Source organism: Heterodontus francisci, chromosome 17 (assembly GCF_036365525.1).
Source record: "Heterodontus francisci isolate sHetFra1 chromosome 17, sHetFra1.hap1, whole genome shotgun sequence".
NCBI classification, from domain to species: domain Eukaryota; kingdom Metazoa; phylum Chordata; class Chondrichthyes; order Heterodontiformes; family Heterodontidae; genus Heterodontus; species Heterodontus francisci.
In genome coordinates, this window is record NC_090387.1 from 15,573,357 (window position 1) to 15,586,158 (window position 12,802).

The window sequence follows — 12,802 nt, forward strand, 5'->3', positions numbered from 1 at the left end:
TGCAAATCGGCATAGGACAAATAAGATTAATTAAATGAATGCATGGCTCAAAGACTGGTGCGATAAAAGTGGGTTCTGGTTCGTGGGGCACTGGCAGTACCAGGGAAAGTGGGGGCTGTACCGTTGGAGTTGGTGTTCCGTGAGTCGCATAACTAGGGAAGTAGAGAGGGTTTTAAACTAAATAGTAGGGGAAAGGGATCAAATTTGGGAAGATGTGGTAAATCAAAGAGTAGAGACAAGGCAAGAGAGAAAGGTATTAATATGGGAAATGATAAACAGACTGTGACAGGAAGGGATAGAGAGTACAAATCTCAGAGTAAATCAGCAGTCAAGGCTAGACATTACAAAAATAATAAAAGGACAAAACTAAATGCTCTGTATCTGAATGCACGCAGCATTCAAAACAAAACAGATGAACTGATAGCACAAATAGAAATAAATAATTACGATCTGATAGACATTACAAAGACATGGCTGCAGGATGACATAAATTGGGACCTGAATATTGAAGGGTACATGACATTTAGGAAGGACAAGAAGCTAGGAAAAGGTGGAGGGGTAGCTCTGTTAATTAATGATGGTATTAGTACAATAGGGACGGATGACCTAAGTTCAGGAAACTAGGATGTAGAAGCGGTTTGAGTAGAGATGAGAAAAGATAAAGGCAAGAAGTCACTCGTGGTAGTGGTGTACATGCCCCTAACAGTAACGGTAGGGCAGAGTATAAAGGAAGAAATAATGGCAGCTTGTCAAAAAGGTATGGTGATAATCATGGGGGATTGTAATCTGCATAGAGACTGGAAAAACCAGATGGGCAAATGTAACCTAGTTGAGGAGTTCATAGAATGTATTCAGGATAGTTTCTAAGAACAGCACGTTCTGGAGCCAACCAGAGAGTAGGCCATAAAATAAAAGCAAAATACTGCAGATGCTGGAAATCTGAAATTAAAACAAGAAATGCTGGAACCACTCAGCAGGTCTGGCAGCATCTGTGGAAAGAGAAGCAGAGTTAACGTTTCGGGTCAGTGACCCTTCATCGGAACTTCCGAAGAAGGGTCACTGACCCGAAACGTTAACTCTGCTTCTCTTTCCACAGATGCTGCCAGACCTGCTGAGTGGTTCCAGCATTTCTTGTTTTTATATCAGAGAGTAGGCCATACTGGATCTGGTATTGTGCATCGAGATGCGATTAATTGATGACCTCATATTGAAGGCACCCCTAGGTAACAGCAATCATAAATGATTGAATTTTACATTGAGTTTGAGGGAAAGAAGAGTGGGTCCAAGACTAGTATTTTAAACTTAAATAGGGGCAATTATGAGGGCATGAAAGCAGAGCTAGCTAAAGTGAACTGGCAAATTAGGTTAAGGGATAGGTCAATAGAGATGCAGTGGCAGACATTTAAGGGGATATTTCAGAATACACAGAATAGATACATTCCAACGAGAAAGAAAAATTCCAAGGGAGGACCCACCAGCCATGGTTAACTGAAAAAGTTAAAGACAGTATCAAACTTAAAGAAAAAACACATAATTGCGCAAAGATGGGTGGCAGGTTAGAAGATTGGACAAATATTAAAAGCAGCAAAGAATGACTAAAAGCTTAATAAGGAGGGAAAAATTAGAGTATGAGAGAAAGCTAGCTAGAAATATAGAAACAGACAGTAAGAGTTTTGATGGATATTTTAAAAAACAGAGTTAACAAAGTGAGCGTTGGTCCGATAGAAGGTGAGTCTGGGGAATTAAAAAAGGAAAATAAGGAGATGGTAGATGAATTGAACAGGTATTTTGCATCAGTCTTCACCATGGAGGATACAAGTAACATCCCAGAAATAGCTGTAAGTCAGGAAATGGAAGGGAGGGAGGAACTCAAGAAAATTACTATCACCAGGGAAGTGGTACTGAGCAAGTTGAAGGAGCTGCGGGCTGACAAGTCCCCGGGTCCTGATGGACTTCATCCTAGGCTCCTAAAAGAGGTAGCTAGTGAGATTGTTGATCCGTTGGTTTAAATTTTCCAAAATTCCCTAGATTTGGGGAAGGTTCCATTAGATTGGAAAATAGCAAATGTAACTCCTTTGTTCAAAAAGGGAGGGAGACAGAAAACAGGAAACTACAAGCCAGTTAGGTTAACATCTGTCTTGGTGAAGACGTTAGAAGTTATTCTTAAAGATGTTATCGCAGGGCACTTCGAGAAATTCAAGGTAACCAGGCAGAGTCAACATGGTTTTGTGAAAGGGATAACATGTTTAACTGATTTATTGGAGTTCTTTGAAGAAGTAACATGTGCTGTGGATAAACGGGAACCTGTGATTGTACTGTACTTAGATTTCCAGGAGGCATTTGATAAGGTGCCACATCAAAGATTAATACGGAAAATAAAAGCTCATACTGTAGGGATAACATATTGGCATGGTTAGAAGATTGGCTAGCTAACAGGAAACAGACAGTAGGCGTAAATGGGTCATTTACTGGTTGGCAGGATGTAACAAGTGGTGTGCCACAAGAATCAGTGCTGGGGCTTCAACTTTTTACGATTTATATAAATGAATTGGATAAAAGGACCAAGGGTATGTTTGCTAAGTTTGCTGATGACACAAAGATAGGTAGGAAAGTAAGTTGTGAAGAGGACATAAGGAGGCTACAAAGGGATATAGATAGGTTAAGTGAGTGGGCAGTGATCTGGCAAATGGAGTATAATGTGGGAAAATGTGAAATTGTCCATTTTGACAGGAAGAATAAAAAGAAACATATCTAAATGGTGAGAGATTGCAGCGCTCTGAGATGCAGAGGGATCTGGGTGTCCTAGTGCATGAATTGCAGAAGTTTAGTTTGCAGGTTCAGCAAGTAATTAGGAAAGCTAATAGAATGTTATCGTATATTGCGAGGGAAATTAATACAGAAGTGGGGAGGTTATGCTTCAGTTATACAGGGCATTGGTGAGACCACATCTGTAGTACTGTGTACAGTACTGGTCTTCTTATTTAAGAAAGGATGCAAATGTGTTAGAAGCAGTTTAGAGAAGGTTTACTAGACTAGTTAGCACCGCAGCCTCACAACTCCAACTCAGTTCTAGGTACTGTCTGTACAGAGTTTGCACGTTCTCCCTGTGACCGTGTGGGTTTCCGCCGGCTGCTCCGGTTTCCTCCCACAGCCAAAGACTTGCAGGTTGATAGGTAAACTGGCCATTGTAAATTGCTCCTAGTGTAGGTAGGTGGTAGGAGAATTGAGGGAAGGTGGGGATGTGGTAGGGTGTATGGGATTAATGTAGGATTAGTATAAATGGTGGTTGATGGCCGGCACTGACCCGGTGGGCTGAAGGGCCTGTTTCACTGCTGTATCTCTCTATGACCTCTAATACCTGGAATGGGTAGGTTGTCTGATGAGGAAGGATTGGGCAGGCTAGGCTCGTATCAGTTGGAGTTTAGAGAGTAAGAGGCGACTTGATTGAAACATATAAGATCCTGATGGGTCTTGACAGGATGGATGTGGAAAGGATGTTTCATTTTGTGGGAGAATCTGGAATGGGGTGTCACTATTTAAAAATAAGGGGTCACCCATTTAAGACAGAGATGAGGAGAAATTTTTTCTCTCAGCTGGTCATGAGTCTTTGGGACTCTCTTCCTCAAAAGGCAGTGGAAGCAGAGTCTTTAAATATTTTTTAAGGCAGAGGTAGATAGGATTCTTGATAAGCAAGGGGGTGAAAGGTTTTTGGGGGTAGGTGGGAATGTGGAGCTGAAGTTACAATCAGATCATCCATGATCTTGTTGAATAGCAGAGCAGGCTCAAGAGGCCGATTGGTCTACACCTGCTCCTAATTTGTATGTTCGTACTGAGTCAGCGGCGCTTGAGATGGCTTGGCCATGTGAGCCGCATGGAAGATGGCAGGATCCCCAAAGACACATTGTACAGCGAGCTCGCCACTGGTATCAGACCCACCGGCCGTCCATGTCTCCGTTATAAAGACGTCTGCAAACGCGACATGAAATCGTGTGACATTGATCACAAGTCGTGGGAGTCAGTTGCCAGCATTCGCCAGAGCTGGCGGGCAGCCATAAAGACAGGGCTAAATTGTGGCGAGTCGAAGAGACTTAGTAGTTGGCAGGAAAAAAGACAGAGGCGCAAGGGGAGAGCCAACTGTGCAACAGCCCCAACAAACAAATTTCTCTGCAGCACCTGTGGAAGAGCCTGTCACTCCAAAATTGGCCTTTATAGCCACTCCAGGCGCTGCTTCACAAACCACTGACCACCTCCAGGCGCGTATCCATTGTCTCTCGAGATAAGGAGGCCCAAAGAACATGTTAGTAAATTATTGAACTCAATGTTGATTCCAGAAGACTGCTCAGACAGAAAGGGAATGGGTGACCACCAGGCAGAGTAGAAGAACTAGGCAGGTAGTGCAGGAGTCCCCCGGGTCCATTTCCCTTTCTAACAGATTTTCCGCTTTGAACACTGTTGGGAGAGATAGCTTCTCAGGGGAATGTAACAAGAACCAAGTCTGTGGCACCACGGGTGGCTCTGCTGCACAGGAGGGGAGGAAAAGGAGTGGAAGAGCTATAGTGATAGGGGATTCTATCGTAAGGGGTACAGATAGGCGTTTCTGTGGCCACAAACCTGACTCCAGGATGGTATATTGCCTCCCTGGTGCTAGGGTCAAGGATGTCACGGAACGGCTGCAGGACATTCTGAAGGGGGAGGGTGAACAGTCAGAGGTCGTGATACACATTGGTACCAAAGATATAGGCAGAAAGAGGGATGAGGTCATGCAACAAGAATTTAGGGAGCTAGGTAGCAGATTAAAAAGCAGGACCTCAAAGGTTATAATATCTGGATTACTCCCGGTGCCACGTGCAAGTGTGTATAGGAATAGGAGGATAGAGCAGATGAATGCGTGGCTGAGAAGATGGTGCAGGAGGGAGGGTTTTAGTTTCCTGGATCACTGGGTCTGTTTCTGGCAAAGGTGGGACCTGTACAAATTGGACAGGTTGCATCTGAACCGGAATGGGACCAACATCCTTGCTGGGAGTTTTGCTAGTGCTGTTGGGGGAGGTTAAACTAATTTGGCAGGGGAATGGGATACAGAGTGGAGGTACAGTAGGGGGTGATGCACAGTCAAATGTAGAAGAGAAACTGAGTCCAGCGACCCAGGTTCAATTCTGGGTACTGCCTGTGTGGAGTTTGCAAGTTCTCCCTGTGTCTGCGTGGGTTTCCTCCGGGTGCTCCGGTTTCCTCCCACAGCCAAAAGACTTGCAGGTTGAGAGGTGAATTGGCCATTATAAATTGTCACTAGTATAGGTAGGTGGTAGGGGAATATAGGGACAGGTGAGGATGTGGTAGGAATATGGGATTAGTGTAGGATTAGTATAAATGGGTGGTTAATGGTCGGCACAGACTCGGTGGGCCGAAGGGCCTGTTTCAGTGCTGTATCTCTAAATCTAAATAAATCTAAAAGTATGTTAAGGGCAAGAGGATAACCAAGGAAAGAGTAGGGCCCATTAGGGACCAAAGTGGCAATCTGTGTACGGAGCCAGAGGACATAGGTGAGGTTTTAAATGATTACTTTTCATCTGTGTTCACTATGGAGATGGACTATGTAGGTGTAGAGATCAGGGAGGGAGATTGTGATATACTTGAACATATTAGCATTGAAAGGGAGGAAGTATGAGCTGTTTCAGCGGGCTTAAAAGTGGATAAATCCCCAGGCCCAGATGAGATGCATCCCAGGCTGTTATGTGAGGCAAGGGAGGAGATAGCAGGGGCTCTGACACAAATTTTCAAATCATTTATGGCCACAGGAAAGGTACCAGAGGATTGGAGGACAGCAAATGTGGTATCATTATTCAAGAAGGGTAGCAGGGATAAACCAGGCAATTACAGGCAGGTGAGTCTAACATCAGTGGTTGGGAAACTATTGGAAAAAATTCTGAGGGACAGGGTTAATCTCCACTCGGAGAGGCAGGGATTAATCAGGGATAGTCAGCATGGCTTTGTCAGGGGGAGATCGTGTCTGACTAACTTGACTGAACATTTCAAGGCGGTGGTGACTAGATGTGTAGATGAGGGTAAAACAGTTGATGTCGGCTACATGTACTTCAGTAAGGCTTTTGATAAGGTCCCCCATGGGAGATTGCTTAAGAAGGTAAGAATCCACGGGATCCAGGGCAATTTGACAAATTAGATCTAAAATGGATCTTGGTGGCAGGAGGCAGAGGATAATGGTCGAGAGTTGTTTTTGCGAGTGGAAGCCTGTGACCAGTGGTGTACCACAGGGATCAGTGCTGGGACCCTTGCTGTTTGTAGTGTACATTAATGATTTAGACATAAATATAGGAGGTATGATCAGTAAGTTCACAGATGATACGAAAATTGGTGGTATTGGAAATAGTGAGGAGGAAAGCCTTAGATTACAGGACGACATAGACCGGCTGGTGAGATGGGCGGAGCTGTGGCAAATGGTGTTTAATCCTGAGAAGGGTAAGGTGATGCATTTTGGGAGAACTAACAAGGCAAGGGAATATATAATAGGACCCTAGGAAGTACAGAGGGTCAGAAGGACCTTGGTGTACTTGTCCATAGATCACTGAAGACAGCAGAACAGGTAGATAAGGTGGTTCGGAAGGCATATGGGATACATGCCTTTATTAGCTGAGCCATAGAATATAAGAGCAGGGAGGTTATGATGGAGCTGTATAAAACGCTAGTTAGGCCACAGCTGGAATACTGTGTACAGTTCTGGGCACCACACTATAGGAAGGATATGATTGCACTGGAGATTCACCAGGATGTTGCCTGGGTTGGAGCATTTCAGCTATGAAGAGAGACTGGATAGGCTCGGGTTGTTTTCCTTAGAGCAGAGAAGGCTGAGGGGGGTTATGATTGAGGTATACAAAATTATGAGGGGTATTGATAGGTTAGATAGGAAGTAACTTTTTCCCTTAGTGGAGGTGTCAATACCCAGGGGGCATAGATTTAAGGTAAGGGGCAGGAGGTTTAGAAGGGATTTGAGGAAAAATGTTTTCACCCAGAGGGTGGTTGGAATCTGGAACACACTGCCTGAAGAGGTGGTAAAGGCAGGAACCCTCACAACATTTAAGAAGTATTTAGATGAGAACTTGAAACGCCATAGCATACAAGGCTACGGGCCAAGTGCTGGAAAATGGGATTAGAGTAGTTAGGTGCTTGATGGCCGGCACAGACATGATGGGCCGAAGGGCCTGTTTCTGTGCTGTTTAACTCTATGACTCTAAGGCTATAAAGTGCTTAGTCTAAAGATGAGATACTGTTCCTCGAGCTTCTGCTGACCTTAATTATAACAGTGTAGGAGGCCGAGGACGGAGAGGTCGGGGGAGTGAAGTCGAGATTTAAAATGACAGGTGACTGGAAGCTCGGGATCACACTTGTGGACTGAATGAAGGTGCTCCACAAAGCAATCACCCAATCACGTTTGACCTCCCCAGTGCAGAGAAGCATTGTGAGCAGCGAATACAGTATCTAATTTAAAAGAAGTACAGTTCTTTCCCTTTGTTTTGGTCTTACCCCTCTCAAGCTTGCTGCACTTCTTGAGAACCTGGAAGTGAGAGTAAGGTGTTTACAGAGGGCCAGGAGTCAATCATTGGAGGAATAACCCAATCAAGGACATGAGAAAGAAATTACCTAGTTTAATTCTCCTGGTTTAGATTAAATTTGCCAATAATTACGTTTTTTTTATTCATTCATGGGATGTGGGTATCGCTGGCTAGGCCAGAATTTATTGCCTATCCCTAATTGCCCTTGAGAAGGTATTGGTGAGCTGCCTTCTTGAACTGCTACAGTCCATGTGAGCTAGGGACACCCACAGTGCGGTTAGGAAGGGAGTTCCAGGAATTTGACCCAGGGACAGTGAAGGAACGGCGATACAGTTCCAAGTCAGGATGGTGTGTGTCTTGGAGGGGAACTTGCAGATGGTGGTGTTCCCATGCATTTGCTGCCCTTGTCCTTCTAGTCAGTAGAGGTCGCGGGTTTGGAAGGTGCTGTCGAAGGAGCCTTGGTGCATTGGTGCAGTGCATCTTGTAGATGGTACACACTGCTGCCCCTGTGCGTCGGTGGTGGAGGGAGTGAATGTTTGTGTATGGGGTGACAATCAAGGGGACTGCTTGTTCCTGGATGGTGTCGAGCTTCTTGAGTGTTGTTGCAGCTGCACCCATCCAGGCAAATGGAGAGTATTCCATCACACTCTTGACTAGTGCCTTGTAGATGGTGGACAGGCTTTGGGGAGTCAGGAGGTGCATTACTTGCCATAGAATTCCTAGCCTCTGACCTGCTCTGGTAGCCACGGTATTAGTTCAGTTTCTTGTCAATGGTAGCTCCTAGAATGTTGATAGTGGGGGATTCAGTGATGGTAATGTCATTGAATGTCAAGGGGAGCTGTTTAGATTCTCTCTTGTTGCAGATGGTCATTGCCTGGCACTTGTGTGCCGTGAATGTTACTTGCCAATTATTAGCCCAAGCCTGGATATTGTCCAGGTCTTGTTGCATTTCTACATGGACTGCTTCAGTATCTGAGGATTTGTGAATGGTGCTGAACATTGTGCAATCACCAGCGAACATCCCCACTTCTGACCTTATGATTGAAGGAAGGTGACTGATGAAGCAGCTGAAGATGGTTAGGCCTAGGACACTACCCTGAGGAACTCCTGCAGTGATGTCCTGGAGCTCAGATGATTGACCTCCAACAGCCACAACCGTCTTCCTTTGCGATAGGTATGTCTCCAACCAGCGGAGAGTTTTCCTGCTGATTCCCATTGACTTCAGTTTTGCTAGGGCTCCTTGATGCCCTACTCGGTCAAATGCAGCCTTGATGTCAAGGGCAGTCACTCTCACCTCACCTCTTGAGTTCAGCTCTTTTGTCCATGTTTGAACCAAGACTGTAATGAGGTCAGGAACTGAGTGACCCTGGCAGAACCCAAACTGAGTGTCACTGAGCAGGTTATTGCTAAGCAAATGCCGCTTGATAGCACTGTTGATGACACCTTCCATCACTTTACTGATGACTGAGAGTAGGCTGATGGGGCATTAATGGCCGGGTTGGATTTGTCCTGCTTTTTGTGTACAGGACATACCTGGGCAATTTTCCACAATGCCGGGTTGATGCCAGTGTTGTAGATGTACTGGAACAGCTTGGCTAGGGGCGCGGCAAGTTCTGGAGCACAGGTCTTCAGTACTATTGCCGGAATATTATCAGGGCCCATAGCCTTTGCAGTATCCAATGCCTTCAGTCATTTCTTGATATCACGCAGAGTGAATCGAATTGGCTGAAGACTGGCATCTGTAATGCTGGGGACTTTAGGAGGAGGCTGAGATAGATCATCAACTGGGCATTTCTGGCTGAAGATTGTTGCAAATGCTTCAGCCTTATCTTTCGCACTGATGTGCTGGGCTCCCCCATCATTGTGGATGGGGATATTCGTGGAGCCACCTCCTCCAGTTAGTTGTTTAATTGTCCACCACCATTCGTGGCTGGATGTGGCAGGACTGCAGAGCTTAGATCTGATCCGTTGGTTATGGGATCGCTTAGCTCTGTCTATTGCATACTGCTTCCACTGTTTGGCATGCAAGTAGTCCTGTGCTGTAGGTTCACCAGGTTGACACCTCATTTTGAGTTTGCCTGGTGCTGCTTCTGGCATGCCCTCCTGCACTCTTCCTTGAACCAGGGTTGGTCTCCTGGCTTGATGGTAATGTTAGAGTGGGGGATATGCCGGGCCATGTGGTTAGAGATTGTGGTTGAGTACAATTCTGCTGCTGCTGATGGCCCACAGCGCCTCATGGATGCCCAGTTTTGCATCACTAGATCTGTTCAAAATCTATCCCATTTAGCACGGTGGTTGAACCACACAACACTAAATTGGGGGAAGGCCAACTATACCAAAATTCGGCAGGAGCTGGGGAATGTAGATTGGGAGCAGCTGTTTGAAGGTAAATCCACATTTGATATGTGGGAGGCTTTTAAAGAGAGGTTGAATAGTGTGCAGGAGAGACATGTTCCTGTGAAAATGAGGGATAGAAATGGCAAGATTAGGGAACCATGGATGACAGGTGAAGTTGTGAGACTAGCTAAGAGGAAAAAGGAAGCATACATAAGGTCTAGGAGGCTGAGGAAAGACGAAGCTTTGAAAGAATATCGGGAATGTAGGACCAATCTGAAACGAGGAATTAAGAGGGCTAAAAGGGGTCATGAAATATCTTTAGCAAACAGGGTTAAGGAAAATCCCAAAGCCTTTTATTCATATATAAGGAGCAAGAGGATAACTAGAAAAAGGATTGGCCCACTCAAGGACAAAGGAGGAAAGTTATGCGTGGAGTCAGAGAAAATGGGTGAGATTTTAAACGAGTACTTTGCATCAGTATTCGCCGAGGAGAGGGACATGACGGATGTTGAGGTTAGGGACAGATGTTTGATTACTCTAGGTCAAGTCGGCATAAGGAGGGAGGAAGTGTTGGGTATTCTAAAAGGCATTAAGGTGGACAAGTCCCCAGGTCCGGATGGGATCTATCCCAGGTTACTGAGGGAAGCAAGAGAGGAAATAGCTGGGGCCTTAACAGATATCTTTGCAGCATCCTTAAACACGGGTGAGGTCCCGGAGGACTGGAGAATTGCTAATGTTGTCCCCTTGTTTAAGAAGGGTAGCAGGGAAAATCCAGGTAATTATAGACCGGTGAGCCTGACGTCAGTGGTAGGGAAGCTGCTGGAGAAGATACTGAGGGATAGGATCTATTCCCATTTGGAAGAAAATGGGCTCATCAGTGATAGGCAACATGGTTTTGTGCAGGGAAGGTCATGTCTTACCAACTTAATAGAATTCTTTGAGGAAGTGACAAAGTTGATTGATGAGGGAAGGGCTGTAGATGTCATATACGTGGACTTCAGTTTGATAAGGTTCCCCATGGTAGGCTGATGGAGAAAGTGAAGTCGCATGGGGTCCAGGGTGTACTAGCTAGATGGATAAAGAACTGGCTGGGTAACAGGAGACAGAGACTAGTAGTGGAAGGGAGTTTCTCAAAATGGAGACGTGTGACCAGTGGTGTTCCACAGGGATCCGTGCTGGGACCACTGTTGTTTGTGATATACATAAGTGATTTGGAGGAAAGTATAGGTGGTCTGATTAGCAAGTTTGCAGACGACACTAAGATCGGTGGAGTAGCAGATAGTGAAGGGGACTGTCAGAGAATACAGCAGAATATAGATAGATTGGAGAGTTGGGCAGAGAAATGGCAGATGGAGTTCAATCAGGGCAAATGCGAGGTGATGCATTTTGGAAGATCCAATTCAAGAGTGAACTATACAGTAAATGGAAAAGTCCTGGGGAAAATTGATGTACAGAGAGATTTGGGTGTTCAGGTCCATTGTTCCCTGAAGGTGGCAACGCAGGTCAATAGAGTGGTCAAGAAGGCATACGGCATGCTTTCCTTCATCGGATGGGGTATTGAGTACAAGAGTTGGCAGGTCATGTTACAGTTGTATCAGACTTTGGTTCGGCCACATTTGGAATACTGCGTGCAGTTCTGGTCGCCACATTACCAAAAGGATGTAGATGCTTTGGAGAGGGTGCAGAGGAGGTTCACCAGGATGTTGCCTGGTATGGAGGGCGCTAGCTATGAAGAGAGGTTGAGTAGATTAGGATTATTTTCATTAGAAAGACGGAGGTTGAGGGGGGACCTGATTGAGGTGTACAAAATCATGAGAGGTATAGACAGGGTGGATAGCAAGAAGCTTTTTCCCAGAGTGGGGGATTCAATTACTAGGGGTCACGAGTTCAAAGTGAGAGGGGAAAAGTTTAGGGGGGATATGCGTGGAAAGTTCTTTATGCAGAGGGTGGTGGGTGCCTGGAACACGTTGCCAGCGGAGGTGGTAGACGCGGGCACGATAGCGTCTTTTAAGATGTATCTAGACAGATACATGAATGGGCAGGAAGCAAAGAGATACAGACCCTTAGAAAATAGGCGACATGTTTAGATAGAGGATCTGGATCGACGCAGGCTTGGAGGGCCGAAGGGCCTGTTCCTGTGCTGTAATTTTCTTTGTTCTTTGTTCTTTGTAACACGATGGAGGCTATCCTCAATGTGAAGGCAGGACTTCGTCTCCACAAGGACTGTGCAGTGGTCATTCCTACCAATACTGCCATGGACAGATGCGTCTGCAGCAGGCAGATTCGCGAGGAAGAGGTCAGGTATGTTTTTCCCCGTTGTTGGTTCCCTCACCACCTGCCGCATACCCAGTCTAGCAGATATGTCCTTTAGGACTCGGCCAGCTCGGTCAGTAGTGGTGCTACCGAACCACTCTTGGTGATGGACATTGAAGTCCCCCACCTACTGTACATTCTGCACCCTTGTCACCCTCATGCTTCCTCCAAGTAGTGATCAACATGGAGGAGTACTGATTCATCAGCTGAGTGAGGGCAGTAGATGGTCATCAGCAGGAGGATTCCTTGCCCATGTTTGACCTGATGCCTTGATACTTCATGGGGTCCGGATTCGATGTTGAGGATTCCCAGGGCAACTCCCTCCCAACTGTATACCACTGTGTCGCCACGTCTGCTGGGTCTGTCCTGCCGGTGGGACAGGACATACCCGGGGATGGTGATAGCAGTGTCTGGGACATTGTAAGATATGATTCCATGAGTATGGCTATGTCAGGCTGTTGCTTGACGTGTCTGTGGGACAGCTCTCCCAATTTTGGCACAAGACCCCAGATGTTAGTAAGGAGGACTTTGCGGGGTCAACAGGGCTGGGTTTGCCGTTGTTGTTTTCAGTGCCTCGGTCGATGCCTGGT